This window comes from Saccopteryx leptura, chromosome 4 (genome assembly GCF_036850995.1).
Source record: "Saccopteryx leptura isolate mSacLep1 chromosome 4, mSacLep1_pri_phased_curated, whole genome shotgun sequence".
Lineage (NCBI taxonomy): Eukaryota > Metazoa > Chordata > Mammalia > Chiroptera > Emballonuridae > Saccopteryx > Saccopteryx leptura.
The window spans coordinates 67949754-67967009 of NC_089506.1; the positions used below are offsets into that span (position 1 = coordinate 67949754).

The window sequence follows — 17256 nt, forward strand, 5'->3', positions numbered from 1 at the left end:
TTATAGGAATCGACCCTTATATTACATACGGGTCTGTCTTGTCTACATCACTTCTGTCAAAAGCACCAGCATTACATTTTCAGAATACCTTATTTGCTATCACAGTATGCCAGGAAACTTCTGACCAAGAAATTCATTCAAAGCAATGGAAGTATATCAAAGGATTCTTGTCCATGGAATATGTTGGCCTTTCCAGGATAAACTTGAGAAGATTCATACATGCCACGTATTTGGCAATAGAAACTCAGTAAAAAGAAAAATAATGTTTATTTTTAAAAATTGAGAAACAAACAAAAAGAACTAAATCAAGTATTTTCAGTTTTGTGAAAAGACCAAGGCTGAGTGGTTGTGGCTACATCGCTAACCTCAAACAGCAGTCAACATCTTCACTTAAAACTTGGGAGTAAGAGATTCTGATCCACTTTCTTCTCCCTTCTCCCTCCAGGATACAGCTCACTTGAAATATATAAGTTAGTGGATCTTTGCTTGAGGGCAGCAAGGTGAATCCCATCTCTAAAGCCCGTAGCCACGGCCACCATCAAAGCCACCTGGCCTGTGCAGGTTCACATTTGATTCAGACAGATGGTAATGAAACAGTGGAGCCAAGGACTGGTGGGCCATTACTTTTAATCCTAGCTTGAACCCAGCAGGCAAGAAAATACACACAGTGGGAAAACACTTCCCTTTCCATTAACGGCTCTGAAAGCCACTGACATATCAAGTTTCCTAGAATCAAAGGCCCCACCAGCCTTATTCACCTCTGTTCCTCATCTCCTTCTCTCTGCACAAACGCTGCACAAATTGGCTTCTCCTTCAGCACTCCACCATCCTGGCTGCCTCTCCTCTGCAATGCTAATGGCAGGACCCAAGAAAGCTAGAGCCCCTGGTCGCCTCAGTTTATAGTGTACAAATTAAAGCCTGTAAGCCAATATACAAATAAGAAAGTCTCTGATACAAAGCCACTTACCTGAGGTATAAATGGGATTCCTCATAAGAGTGCACCACCCCTATCATGCAACAGTCCAAGAGTGTGGGGAAAAGCTTAGTTTTGAGAAGATCTTAATATTAGAAGGATGTGGAAAAGATCTTAGTATTAAAAGGGTGGGAAAGGCTTAGTCTTAAAACTAAGCCTTAGGCTATGAGGACCTTGCCAGCTTACAGCCTGTCTCCCACACCCAATGCAAACTATAAGCAAGCAAACATATACATCATACTTATAAACGTATTTGACCAACACCATCCCTACTCACTGGAGCTCAGCTTTCAGTTTTAACCTCCCTTTCCCACCTTTCCAGGACACATACATTCCCATTCCAAAACTGACTTTATAAAAAATATTTTAAACATAATTGTAGAGAATCACCTATGTGATATTGGACTCTCTATAACTTGGATTAAGAAGCTTTAGTTAATAAGCCTTGAGCGTGAATGGTGATGTGAAAGTGATCCCTTACTGCAAGCACAGGGAAATAGGTTTCTTGGATGCAAACACCAAGAAACTGTGTGAACGAGTGACCTTTGTGCAAACACAAAGTAATTCATGTGAACAGGCTTTAGGAAGTTGGCCTAGAGGTTCATAGATTGCCCCTCCCTTTGTGCTTGTTACTTAGAATGTACTGATTGAAACTAGCCCTTTTTCCATTACAACACAAGAAATACATTAGTCATTCTTTCCCCTTACTGCCTAATCTCTCTCCCCTGCAATCCTGTTAACTTTGTGCTGCTTCTGATCAGTAAAAGCTCTGGCAGAAAGAGACTCAGGAGGTTAGTCTCTCTTGGCTGCCTCTCTCTCATCTCTTGACAACAGTTTGTGTCTTGAGCAGTTTTTTCATGCAACACTGGTAGTTCCCAGCAGGCTGGAGGACTACACAGAATGATGCTACTCGGTGTGCACTGCAGCAAATTTACAGTGAGATTATTTTATTTATTTATTTTTTTATAAATTTTTATTAATGTTAATGGGATGACATTAATAATTCAGGGTACATATATTCAAAGAAAACATGTCTAGGTTATCTTGTCATTAAATTATGTTGCATACCCCTCACCCAGAGTCAGATTGTCCTCCGTCACCCTCTATCTAGTTTTTTCTGTGCCCCTCCCCTTCCCCCTCTCCCTAAATCTCTCCCTCCCTCCCTCCTGCGTCCTCCCTCCCCCCACCCCTGGTAACCACCACACTCTTGTCCATGCAGTGAGATTCTTTTAATCTTCAACTACATTTCAGCTTTGTGAGCAGCCTTACCATCAAAGACCATGGCCAGCAACGTTACCAATAAGACAGATCCTCGCTCCATGAACTCCTGTGTATTCATTGAGACTCTCAATACTCTTGTGGTCAAGAAATCTGATGTGGGGGCTATCTTCTCAAAATATGGCAAAATTGTGGGTTGCTCTGCTCAAAGGGCTTTGCCTTTGTTCATTATGTTAATGAGAGAAATTCCTGGGCTACAGTGGCAAGAGAGGATGGCAGAATGATTGCTGGCCAGGTTTTAGATATTACGCTGGCTGCTGAGGAAAAAGTGAACTGAGAAAAAGCTTGTATGAAACACTCTTCAGAGGAGATGCACGGTTCCTCTTGTGACTTGGACTATAACTTTCATTGGGATTGTCATAATAGGATGTACAGTGACCCAGCATGTTCCTCCTCCTCTTCTTATTGTTTGGGCTGTAGTGCCCTCAAAACACCAGCATGTATCAGAAAACACCTGAGGAGGAAACAAAATTGCCTTCAATTTTAAGGGTGGGTAGCGAGGATCTTTATCCAAGTCAGCAAAGTTGAAAAGAGATGACCTTCAGGCCAGTAAGGAGAATTGACTCAGATAAAACAAAAAGTGGGTTCTCTACAGTAAAGCCTGGAAAAAATGGAAAAGGAACAAAGCAGACAAGAAGTAGAGATGAAGGATGATTAAGTCAGAAGAGGAGAATAACAGTTCCCTGAAGAAAGATGTGAAGGTGGAGTCTGAGGAGGGTGAAGATGACTCTGCTGAGGAGGAGGACCTACTAGGTGATGATATAACAAAAAACGGGAGGATGTCCAGATAGAGCTGATTCAGGGTGATGGAAAAGAGGCCGAGGAAGGAGAGGATGACCGAGACAGCACCACCAGTGAGGATGACTTGTAAGCACATGATTGGGTTTAGAAATCTTGTCCCATTTTTTCTGTACCTAGGTGCTTGTCTAAGATTAGAATTTCCACTGGATGCTCTCCGCTAGTATCTTCAGCACATGCTCACTGTTCTCCCCATCCTTGCCCTTCCCATGTTCATTAATTCATATTGTCCTGCACCTAAACCCATTTTCACTTCCTTTCATGCTCTTAGTAGTTAAGACTTATCCTATAATTTCTGCTTTTAATTTTGATACCTCTTTATGACTTAGCAATAAAAAGGACATATGGTTTGAAATAAATAAATAAATAAATAAATAAATACTCTTTACACAGTCTGCCAATCCAAGTGCTAATCTCATCTAGAAAAATCTTCACAGACATATCAAGAAATAGTTTAAGAAAACATCTGGCCACTCCTGACCAGCCAAATTGACATGTAAAGTCATCCTTCACAGATGAATATATACGTATGTATGTACTACTTCTAAAAGAAAACTTGTTCAACTTCTTGTTGATGATTTCTTCTTTCTAAGTTAAATGGAACTTGCCTCTATTATCCATTTTTCCTCCACTAAAATATAATTTAATATATCATACTTATAAAAACAAATACTTTGTTTTGGCATTTCAAAATATTCTTAGAATTTCTACAAAAGAAAAAAGAATATATTTTTTGAAGTATTTCAAAATTCTTTTTTGTAAGGGAATCTTGGAGATAAATATAATCCCCAAACTGAGAAATACATGTTGTGGATGCCAAAAAGCAGCTGAAGCTGAGAAGAAGTTATCTGAATATAAGTGATGACAGAAGCACAGTGAATGATGAAAGTCTATCCTTCAGAAAAGTACAGACAAAAGAACTTACAGTGGAAATGCTCACTCTGAAGTAAAAAACAAACAAACAAAAAAAAACAATAATGGATAAAATAACTGGTTTGATTCAAAGAAACAAAGGACATATAGCTACACAAAGAATGACAAAAAATGGGTCATATTTTTAAGAACCAGCCTGTCCCCGTGGCAACAGTTTCCCAATCTTTATGTCAGCACATAGCTGCTTAGAATAAAGACAAGCCTTCCTCTAGTCATAGTGCCTGGCTACATGAGTAAGTGTTGACTTCAGATGTAAACTAAACTTCCTGGGAACTGGAAAAGATGACTCAGGAGCTCCATTAGTCTTCTTTCTCTCCCATTCCCTCTTGCTTGAGATTCACATGTAATTCCAGAGTGGTAGATCAGATAGGAAGATATATGATATATCTTCATATGATATAAATTTCTCTCTTGTTTAAGACAATATTATTATGCATTTTCTTTTGGATGACAGCTAAATCCAATAAAAATATATATTTTACAAATATACTTGAGTACAAGATAAAAGAAGGTAAAAATTCTGGTCATTTTTTGCTTAAACTGGAAGTTTTATACAAAAAGTAACAAAACAAAAGTACGTCTTAAGAATATTATAGTCAGCAGCTAAGATAGGTCCAAAATTGTGTTGGGTTTACAAAACTTGTCTCACAAAGTTCTTCTCTCCTTTGGAAATTGCCACCCAACCTCTAGATTTCACATTAAAAAGGCATCCAAGAAGTGGTATCTTTATGAAAAGTTGCACATAAATCAATTTTTCATCCAATGACTTCAACCGTTTCTTTGTCTGGGTAGTTTTAGTTCCTGTAGAATTGGAATGCTGTATCTGAAAATGACTGTGGACAACCTATTTATAACTTCAATAATATGATTCTCTTGCTCTTCCAATAACTTGTTATGAAGAAATAAAATCCAGGGTCAGAGGGAACAGATGAAAAGTGATCAGAGGGAAGGGAGAAGATGGGACAGAATCAAAAAAGGTGAAAAAATTAACCAAAATTATATATGCATAACATATGCACAGACATCAGAGTGGCAATATCAGAGAGAAAGGGGTGGAAAAGGTAGGGATAGAAGGCAAAGGTAGGGGAATGGGGTGGAAAAAGGCATTGCTTGGGGCATGAGGGGCACAATATGATGTGTAGAAGGTATACTGAGTAGGATTCTTGAAACCATATCAATACAATAAATAAAATAAAGAGCTAAAATTCACCATTTGCTGGTATTTTTACATGCCTTACATGAATAACCCTTAAAACATATTGATGAGCAACAAATGTTAAAATGCATTATACTTGTGGTAAAATATAACTTCTGTAAATTATAAACAGATACATTAATGTAATAATATATTATTTCAGGTGAACATAGGCACTATTACACACATTAAAGTAAAAGCTTCTGGGGGATACTGTGCTTGATGTACACAAAAGTGGGCATAGAACCAAATAAGATTGTTAGTTTTCTTTTACTTTGAGACAGAGTATGATTCATTTTCAACTCTCAGCTATAGTATTAGTAAAAAATAAAAATTAAATATATATATATACACACACACATATATATATACACACAGACACACTTAAGGTGTTTTGTTGTTTTTTAGAAACATCTGCTCATATCTCTGGTTACAATATTTTTATTTATTTATGCATTTTAAATAGCTGATGCCCTGCATCTGTGTATTTGTGTCTCTGTGTACACTTTGCATGTAAGAGAATGCATTAAAAGCTTTAAGCAGTAGCTATAGCATCTAAGCCCTGGTTTGAGAGAGTTGACATCTATTACAAATTTTTTACATGGTTAGAATATTTTTCCTTCTCTATGATATCAATTTTAAATTCAAATTTTTGAATTGTGATATATATATATATATTTCAATATCTGCTCAAATATAAATCCTGTCCCTCTCCTATGTAGTATTGCAATTGACTATCATAATTATCATTATCATATCCAGACATTTAATTCATCTTTTCACAGGAAAACTTATTTAACAAATGTTACACATTATTCCAAGGGTATCACATCATTGGCAACCACTCTCACTTTCTAGATTTGAAACTGATATTGCAAATTAGTTATCGTATATCTATTTAATTTAATACAAATATTTGTACTGCTACCTATTCTATTTTTATGATGAATAGTTTTTTATTATTTATTGTATCTTTTATTTAGAAAAATTTAACAGGATGACATTGGTCAACTAGAGTACACAGATTTAGAGAAAACATCTCCACATCACTTGGACAGTCAATTCTGTTGTATACCCATCACCAAATACCTCTTCTTAAGGTGTTTCTATCAAGACTGAGATATTATACCTTCTTGTCTCTGAAGGGGGCTGTTTATGCAAAGTGACTCCCAAATGTAAAAGAAACGAGACATACAAGTCCAGCTTGTCAGTTAAATAATGAGTTTAATAATGAACTTACACAGAGAAATGCACTCCTGGATGGCAGCAAGATGAAATGGATCCCTTTCACCTCCCCCAGTTCATGCACTTATATCTTTTAAGCTGTAAGAACTCATATATGGTCAAAGAAATCAGGTGCCATGAAGCTTTAGAGCCACAATGAGTTAAGAGACAGATAACCCCGAAAGCGACTACTATGAGAGAACTAATGGAAGTTTTGTGATCAGCTCAGAGCTTTGTGTCCATATTCCAGACCTCACCCAGGGTATAAAGTAAGAGAGTCAACAGACTAGATTCACCCAGATGTCAAAATGACAGATTAGATTTAAGATGAAGTCACTTATGTTCTATACACACTTCATCCATTCAATCTGTCTCTCTCAATTTTACTTGCCCTTTTCTTCCAGAAATATTTCCTAGGTAGTTTTTGAAGGAGTTGTTTTTGAAAAAATTTTGTAGGGCAAAATATTGGTTACATTGTAGACATAACCCACAGCTACATTTCGGATAGCAGGAAAATAACAATAGTCTTAAAATAACAAACAATGCAGACAGCAATATTGTGTCCATTTCCCCAGCAAAGTGTTTAACCACATTGTAAAGTAGTGTGCAAAGGAAAGCTTTTCTACCTGAGCAATAGTCTTTTCTAGATGAGACATTAAATCAGTTATATGAGCTTCAGTGTCTGGCATATATGTATAACATTCTTTGCTTATTAGAGTGCATGCTATGCCTTGGGCAGTTGTTAGTAGACCTATGGTCATCCTATTCTGTAAGACTACAAATTTGTGTAATTTCTTGTTTTATAAGTAATGTACTTTGGTGGGAACCTTTAAGGACGTCAGCAGTGAATTTGACTAATGCTGTGGTTTCTAGTTTAGCTTTTATTCCAGCACAGGTAGGTAGAAACAAAGAAAATGATCATTCCCATCAGGACATGCTACATGTAGAACAGGTCCACATGGCCAGCAAATTGTGAAGAATAGTGGTAATTTTGAATATAGATTTCCAGCTGTAACTCCATACTGTGAAGAACATCAGCCAGTCCTCCCATAGAGAAGAAAGGGCCATAAATTCATTCCACATAACCAAGCATATTCTTTTTATGCCAGGAAAATTCCATGAGTATAATTAGGATTTTCTTTTTCTGTCAATTCAATAAATACTACAGTATGTATAGTTTTGCAAGATTTGAGGGGACAACCTCTTATATGCCTGTATGCAGAGTGAGTTCTTTGCAGGCATAGAGGGCCTTGAGTGGAGTGCCCCATGTACTGCCAATGGTCAACCTAATCCATCCCAAACATTGCAGTAATTGCTAGTGTGAGAATAGTTTTGTCTACCCTGTGCTAATTGGGAAATGGATGTTTTAATCTGAAACTAAATTTGAATGTTGTTATACTTACATTTGCTAAAGAAGAGGAGTTTGTTGCCCCTGCTCATTCCCTCCATGAAGTTGAAGTGAATGAACTCCCCTGGGTTGCCTTCAGCTCTAGAGAAAGGCAGCAGGCCACAGACTCAGCAGTTAAAATAGTTCTGAGGTTTGGTATACTCCTGTGTCCAGGTGAGAAATACATTGATATGTGTGGGTGTTATCTCAGGAAAAACATGAAGACACTTGAGTCAGAAAAATAAATATTTGGTAAGCACTTTGTAAGGGAGGTCCTTCTCTGCTGTCATGACAACAATGGTAGTTTATCTTTATGGATACAGTGTGCAGTGTGTGGATTTTAGCCAGGTGTTGCATACTAGGCATGTTGCTTGAAGGGTGATGGTATCGAAATTCTTTGCATTGTGAACAGGGTAGCAAAAGACCATGCTAAACAGGCTATTTGAGCACCCACGGGTATTGGTTTCTTTAAACCATGCTTTTTTTGGTATGGAAACTGTGTTTTCATTCACTGCTGAGGCATTTCTTGTGGAGGGTGAAGTGGTTTTCTAATACATTGGCTCAAAAATGGCATGTAACTCATTGTTCAAAGTGCTTGTAGAAATACGCATGCCATTTCTATAAGGTGAAGGCTTGAGCAACAGCAGAAGTAAACCTTTCAAATAACCCTTCTATTCAACCCTTGATTGGTAGGCCTGTTCACACAGTTGCTGGTTAGGCAAGTAGTGATGGGTTCTGTTTGTTGCAGTGCTTTATGTATTCCAAAGACTTGTTATTTAATGGGGAATAAATGGTCTTAGTGTCCTTCATAATTGTGACCAGAACCGAAGGGTGACATCTTTTTCTTGTTGAGCTTGCCATAGGGCACAATTACATGGTTCCCTTGGGGCTTTCAGTTATATCAATTGACATGGCTATCCCAACAAGAGGCCTGTGCCTGGGCTATGATGTCTACTTTCTCAAATGTAGCTTCCTGTTTACCTTCCCAATGCCAATGAGTGTCTTTATTTACCAGTTGATATAAAGGGTGCAAACACTGAACCAGATGGAGAATGAGAGCCCACTTATATTATAAAAGGCCCCAAAAGCTTTCTGTTTCACTCTTTTAGGTGTGGGAAAAGACTGTATCTTATCAACAACAGTGTGTGGTTAAGATATGTGTCTTATGTGAGTAGGTCAACACTAGTAATTTTACAGCTGGGCTTGGACCTCATGTTTTTTATGAAGTTATGGTCTATCCTCTTTTTTGTAGGTGGTTCAGCCAGGCCTGCAAAGTTTTCTGTAACAGAGGCATATTTTCACAGGTTAATTTTATGTCAGTGATGTAATTAGCCCAATTTTACTAAGGTCAGGAAGGGAAACAGGGACAGGTCCCCAGCTCCATCCAGTGGCATATGCTGAGGCTGTGTGAATGTAACTGAAGAAGCACTCAGGAGGTACACCCCAAGTAGGAAGCACATTTTTAACAGTTTTTTTGTCACTGTGAAAGCATTAGCTTCATGGTAAGGGAAAGCTTTAACCCATCCAAAAAATATACATACAACTGAGGAACGGAATAGAAGCAGAGGTGGTATCACAGGGACCAGAGGGACAGCAGTCAGAGGGAAGGAGGATGAGGGAATGTGATCAGAGAAGGTAAAGGAATTAGTGAAACTATATATACATAACACAGAGATATAGATAACAGGACAGCAAATCCTAGAGGGAAAGGGGAAGGAGTTGGGGGGGGCAAAAGGGGTACAAAAAGGGACACAGAGGGTGGGAGGTGAAGGAGTTATATTAAATGGGACACTTGAATCCATGTAAACACAAAAATTAAAATTAATAAAAATTAAAAAACTAATTAATAAAAAAAGAAATATATACATACAATAGGAATACACTGAAAATCTATACCAGGGGTTGGGAACCTTTTTGACTGAGAGAGCTATGAACACTACATATGTTAAAATATAATTCCATGAGAGCCATACAATGACCCATGTACGTTAGGTATTTTCCAATAAAAATTTGGTGTAGTCCTGGAGGACAGCTGTGATTGGCTCCAGCCACCAACAACCATGAACATGAGCGGTAGGAAATGAATTGATTGTAATACATGAGAATGTTTTATATTTTTAACGTTATTATTTTTTTTTAATTAAAGATTTGTCTGTGAGCCAGATGCAGTCATCAAAAGAGCCACATCTGGCTTGCTAGCCATAGGTTCCCAAACCCTGATCTATACCAAGTGGCAATTGAATGTAGTCTCGCTTAAATGCATCATGGTGTATAAAGGAAAGCAAAAAAAATGAAAAATGAGCCATGAAGAACCAGGTGGCTATCTTGTGTTTTCCATGTCATGAATATTTAGTTAATTTATAACTTGTTTATCCACCTAATTTCCCTGATTCAATATCAGACTGTTGCATAGCTATAAGGACATCAGGAAAGCATATGTCTGTCAATGAGAGGTCATACATGCTGAAGCAGAATAAACTTCATTTTGATGCTGCTGCCTTTTCATGAAAGTTAGTGAGGACATTTCAAATACAGAAAGTTTATACTATTGAGAAGTTTCAGTTTCCTCAAAGAGTTGATTAAGACAACATAAAACACAGTACAATATTTTATCAGGAGCAGACACGTAGTCCAAAAAAACTTTGCCATTTAACAGAGAAGAAGGGAAACAAACTCTAATTTTATATCAGCTTACTTTTGTTATTTAAATACATTTATTTAATTAAATCCATTTTTATCTTAGTAAATTATCCACACAAATTTAATAAGATTAAAGACATGTCTGTTTTAATTTAACCAACAAACTTAAACTGGCTTTAAAGCAAATACTTTTTGCAAATTACATGACCCTGTGAACCATTTAGGTTAGTTTTTATATTTCTGAGAATTTTAGAATACTAATCTTTACAAGTGCTTATTTGTTTTTAAACATATCCTCTTTACAAATTTGCAATACTATCCAGAGATAGAAATACTTTACATATAAAACACTTAGTATATAGACACACATGAACGTATAAACAGATATGAACTGAAACCTCATGGCTTCCATAAAAGAAGTGGAATATTTTCAAAGAACATCTGTGCCCCTCCCTCTTTAACAGGCAGTCTTTATAGTAAGAGTTATAGACATTATAATATCTTTTTTAGTTTCATTTGTTTAATTTTTTAACCTTGGCCTCTAACTGGGTATCAATGGTCAGCTGAACAGCCCATAAGAGGGACCAGTCTACAACTATGGCAATAAATTCTGTCTTGCCACAGGGCAGTTCTTCAAACAAGTACATGAGATAGCTGGTGTTTGGGGGGCATCCCTGTACTTACAAACTAATGGACTTATGTGCCAGTCCACATGCATCTAGCATGCAGACCACCCTTCCCACATGGAAGTAGTTGGACAACTAGAATTTCCCCTGATGATGTTTCTTTCCTTTTTCCCATGCTTTGGCTCTCAGACTCCTACTTGATGGCTTGCCAATTGTATAACAAGAAGGCCAAATGTTCAAAGTGGCCCCCAAACACTAAGAGATCTGGGAAAACAAAAAAAATTGAGGCAGACAAGTACAGATTGCTGATTAATGATTGTTGGACAAATAAGTTTGTAAAATTTGTGTTTTTTGCTCACTTTTATTGTTAAAAATGGCGCAGGTCTTGTGAAATTGTAAATTACCTTCTTGCTTGGGAAGGGCCATTGTTTTGCTAATGTTTGCTGGAGGAGAGGTTTTAGAGCCAGAAAGTTCTGAAAAGAGAAGAAGAAGAATGAGAAGAGGAGAAAGAAGCCATGTTTGCACAGAGAAAACAGAGAATGAAGATGTGCAAGTGGGAACCAGAAGTGAGGGGCTTTTGTGAGCTCCACTGAGACTGGGGGGGGCCTTTGATTCTAGGAGAAACTGGAGAAGATTCTCCTGGTTGTGGAACCAGAGAATGTTTCAGGGCTTTGGAGCCCAGAGTGTAAGAGAATTGTTTTTTTCCATGGGTGTTTACTCATTGACCCACGCACGACTCAAAGAAATGGTCCACCATTTATTGGCTCCGCTGTTTCTTTACTGTCTGTCTGAATTCAACAAGAACCTTCATGTGCATGGCCACAATGATGACAGCTGCGATTACTGGCCTTACAATGAGTTTGATAAGAAATTTACACAGAAATGCAGTCCTGGGTGGAAGCAAGATGATGTGCACCACTGAACCTTCCACCCCCAACACCATGTGCGGTATCTCCTAAGCAGTGAGAATGCTAGATAATCAAAAAGACCAGGTGTGGGGTCTCTGCTGCCATAGTTAGATAACACAGAGGGCAGCTTGCCCCAGAGAGAGAAGTAATGAAAATCTTGTGAACAATTCAGAGTTTTGTGTCTGTGTTACAGAGGTCACTTGGTGAAAGGGAAGGAGGTCAGGGTCTTGGTTCATTCAGATGTCAAGATGGCAGATTAGCTTTAATATAGTGTCACTTATTTTCTGCAAACTTTAGTATTTATATCCATGAAGATTTATATTCCAAATAGTGGGTATTTTGTAAAGTTTAATAATTTTTTCAGATAAAATATAAATGATATAATAAACATAAGTGCTGATCAAAACATTTTGAAAAATATACTATATATATATCAACAGACAAAATAGTAATAAGATGTCATTTTAACAAAAAGCAATCTCCACTGCACATTCCCCTTTGATATGGAGCAGAAAAATATAAGTCTTGAGAGGTAGTGATTAATAAGAATTATAAAAGTTCTCAACTGAAAGAGAGCTTTACAGTTATTTTATCTAATTTTCTATGCAATGCATATATTTCTTTTTTAACATTTGGGACCAAGATAGCATAAAATTTAAGCAGAGTCTTAAATAAATCTCTTAATCAGCTGAACAGTTATATTGAACTGTTATAAGAATATTTCCTAGGAATCTTCAGAGAAGACTGATACCAGAAGCATCTAGAATGCCACAATGCTTGCTGCACATCAGGGATGGTGTTACAATTAATGCGACAGAATCAAGGCACTAGAGCAGAATGTACAATGAAGTCAGAGGTGTCAGGCAGCAGGCAAATTAGGTACAAGTTTAAATAAGACCACATCAGTGTAACAAAGGACCACTTCACTGACTGTTTTAGCAGCCAGTGATTTAGAAAATGCATAAAGGAAGCATAAGGGAAATAAATGTAAAGAAAAAAATTCATTAGCAATGATATTGAGCAACAAATTTGCATTCTTATTAAGCATGTGATAAAGCTGCCTAACTAACCTTATTGATGATGTTTAAAGGGTGCTTAAATTAAAACTGCAAATAAACTTGAAAATATGAGTGATTTATTGAATTGAGTTAAAAGTATGCTGTAATCTTAGAGAAGAAAAAAAATATCTCAGTGTTCTACAGTAAAGTTGTCTGAAGAATACAAAAGAGGTGATTTTACCATTTTCCTTAAATTGTTTAAATAGTGAAGGAAACAATCCACAAGTTTCACTTAAAATACATGTTTGATTGGAACTTTTATCATAATAAAAAAAATGTCATTTTTGGCCCTAGCCAGTTGGCTCAGTGGTAGAGGGTCAGCCCGGCGTGTGGAGGTCCCAGGTTCAATTCCTGGCCAGGGCACACAGGAGAAGTGCCCATCTGCTTCTCCACCCTTCCCCCTCTCCTTTCTCTATATCTGTTTCTTTCCCTCCTGAAGCCAAGGCTCCATGGGAGCAAAGTTGGCTCAGGCAATGAGAATGGCTCCATGGCCTCCGCCTCAGATGCTAGAATGGCTCTGGTTGCAGTGCAGCAATGCCCCAGATGGGCAGAGCATCACTTCCTGGTGGGCGTGCCAGGTGGATCCGGGTCAGGCGCATATGGGAGTCTGTATGCCTCTCCCGCCCCGCCCCCCCCTGCTTCACACTTTGGAAAAATACTATATATATATATATATAGTCATTTTCTTAAGCCCTTCCTTTTGACCTTTGGCAAGGAGAGTATATATAACATTTTGTTGGGCAAATGAGTTGGTAAAATTTGTATTTTTTGAGTTTGCTCACTTTTATTGTTACAAAATGGCACTGGAAGTGCCAGATATATGTAGTCTGTCAAGTTGCAAATTACTTTCCTGCTTGGGAATAGCCATTGTTTTGCTAATGTTTGCTAGAGGAGAGGTTTTCCGTGCCTGAAAGTTTTTCAGGGAGAGCAGATGGAGAAGAGGCAGAAAGAAGCCATGTTTGCAGAGGGAGAACAGAGAGAATGCAGAGGGCTGAAGAAGCCAGTTTGTGCAGAGAGAGACAAGGTGTGCAGATGGGCAACCAGAGCTGAGGGGCTTTGGGAGCCCTGCTGAGGCTTGTGGGAGCCTTTCATTTTAGGAGGAACCGAAGAAGATTTCCCTGGTTGTGGAACCGGAGAATGTGTCAGGACTTTGGAAGCTCTGAGTGATAAGAAAGTGTTTTTCCTGTGTGTTTGCTCATTGGCCAGTGTGAGATTTTAATAAAGGAATGGCCCACCATATTTTGGCTCCGCTGTTTCTTTACCATATGCCCGAATCCAATGAGAACCTGCATGTGAATGGCCATGACGTCAGTAACCCTTGACCCTACACATTTCATTAAAAATATTAAGCAAATAATATATATGAAATAACTAAATACTGAAAAGATATAGATATGCTTTAACTTTATAGAATGGGCTAATACAATATATATATATATAAAATGAGCTAATACAATCTCTAACAAACTGATTTCTTTTTTTGTTTGTTTGTTTTGTTTTGTATTTTTCTGAAATGAGAAGCAGGGAGGCAGAGAGACAAACTCCCACAAACGCCCAACCAAGATCTACCCAACAAGCCCACTAAGGGGTGATGCCCTGCCCATCTGGCCGTTGCTCTGTTGCAACCAGAGCCATTTTAGCACCTTAGGCGGAGGCCATTGAGCCATCCTCAGTGCCTGGGCCAGCTTTGCTCCAATGGAGCCTTGGTTGCAGGAGGAGAAGAGAGAGACAGAGAGAAAGGAGAGAGGTAAAGGTGGACAAGCACATAGGTGCTTCTTCTGTGTGCCCTGGCTGGAAATCAAACCCGCGACTTCCACATGCAGAGCTGACGCTTTACCACCAAGCCAACTGGCCAGGGCCAACACTGATTTCTTTATCCTCAAAACATTTTAAATACTTTTACACTGTGAGTAGAAGACACAGCATCAATCATTTTATGAGAAAAGAATTATGTTTATATAACTTGTTATAAATACATTATTTATAATTTTATTATAGTCTAATATAGCAAAATGACTCAAAATTTCAATTTAGTCAATTTCTATATTTAATAAACATTTATCCTTTATCTTACATTTCAAAAGAAGAATCAGGTTTTTATATATCCTTGCCTAAAAAGCTTTTGCAAGACCAGTAAGATAAACTACTGGAAACAAGCCTCAGTTTTGTGTGATTGTGAAAGTCTACATTTATTGATGAGATTTTGCTAAGTGTGCTATTGTGAAATGGCTTTATGTTTTGGAAACTATTTTATCTAATAAATTCACTCAAAAAATGTACTATGCTTGTCAAATTATATGTTATTACAAAACATGTTCCTGTTAAATATTTACAATATTTTAACAAATTATACTATATAGGATGATTTCAACAATCTTTGAATGTTTTTGAAGTTTTAGTTCAGTTCAGTTTTAATTTTAATGTGTTAATTTTTAAATGTTTGGCTTATGATTGGGCCAATTAGTTATAGATTTGAGGGTTAGCTGATTTAAATGCCAGTGTGTATATATACATATTTCTGACATTGAACATCTCATGTTTCTTAATATGCACAAACTATGTTTTTGATTCAGTCAGCTATATTTCTGGTTTGGAATTGTTTTAAAAAGTAAGAAAGTTTTATGATTTATAAATGTATTGACATTCAACCTTTGCAATCCCTTGTAAATCAAAACTCATAATTTCCAAATATCATAAGCCCAAAGGTTTGAAAAACCCTAAGTATACTGTACTTTGTTCAAAATGGAATTGGTCTGGTAAAATTGCTGTAAGAAAACAGAAAAGAAAGTTCAATTAAACTAAACTGCAATTCTGAACTGACCAATTACAATGCAGGACAAAGACTCAGGGGTTGTTAAAGCTATATAACATTCTATATAAATTGTATATTTTAGAAATGCTTATAAAATAATATTTGGTAAAAAGGTACTTTTTTTGTTTTTAGTTTAATGACCTGGCAATTTGGTAAATTGTTCTTCAGCTGGTCAGACTTTATTATATTCACCAGAATTTTGGCCACTTACCGAAGGTTGTCCATCCTAAGAGAGACTATACCTTCTGTTGCCTAGTGAGGCTGAGTACTAAGCTTATATCTATTTTCTCAAGAAGAGCACAAAAGCTTCAAGTTTTCATTGGCTTACAAGGGAACACTAAATATCTCGTGAGAAGTTAACAATATGAGACTTCTCTGGAATTTTGGCAGATTGTGAGAACCTCAGTATCTCTGTAAGAATCTGAAATGGTAGTAAAATAAAATAAGACTGAAATAAAATAATGACTAAAATAATATATCTTGGTCAAACCAGATTAATAGATTTTTGGAATCAGTTTTATAGTTTTTCAACAATGTAGGTCACAGTTTATTTGTTCTAATTTGTTTCTGTGGTTGGGACTCATATTTTACACTTGATTAACTTTGCAGAGGAGAGGAAAATATAATGCTAGGAATTCTCAGTGGGTAGCCACCAATACTTTCTTAATAAGCTCTAAATAAAGAAATCCTTCAATAGAAAGCAATACTGTATCATATTAATTACAACTATAGATTGATTAGAGTTTAATTTTATAAGATTTATATTTTTGATGATTATCTCACCATCTATTATGAAGAAAAGTAAAATTTCTAATAATTATATATTAAAAGTTCTTTAATAAGTTATAAAAATTATTTTCTATTATAGATTATAAAGGCTTTGCTCTTTTAAATATTTTAATTCTTAGTGTTAACAACTTTTAACTGTAGAAACAAGATAAAACAGTTAAATGGATAATATTTAGTGGTAATTTACTAGCTTATTGCACAAAATTTGAGGTTAGATACTGAAAATAGATATGATCCAGATGACAGGAGAAGACAGAGTATAAAATGACCAAGGGCTGGTCATGAACTCTGTAACTTTGTTATATATCAGTTCCTTCTTATTTCATTGATGCTTTGAGCCCTCTATGAATGTTTTGACTTAAGCCAAAGTATAAGTATTAGCAGGTGTCCAGCACAATCTTCTGGTCAAGAGGAATTATTAGCGTTCTATTTATTTCTAAGTATATCAATCTAAAAATACTGTACAGCTTTTTGAGGTCAGGAGTGTAAAAAATAAATAGGCAATTGTTACCATTTTTTTTTCTTTGTTTAAAGCATTAAATTGACTTTGATTGACTTTTTAAGCCTATTGGGCCATAATCATGGTGAACAATATTACCATGACCTTAAATTTATTTACTCAGCATCTATGTTGA

General features: G+C 36.7%; 1 pseudogene; it reads left to right on the forward strand.

Annotated features, from left to right (window-relative positions):
• The first annotated feature begins 2253 nt into the window (after positions 1 to 2253).
• Positions 2254 to 3122, forward strand: LOC136404171 (heterogeneous nuclear ribonucleoprotein C-like; annotated as a pseudogene).
• Positions 3123 to 17256: the final 14134 nt, after the last annotated feature.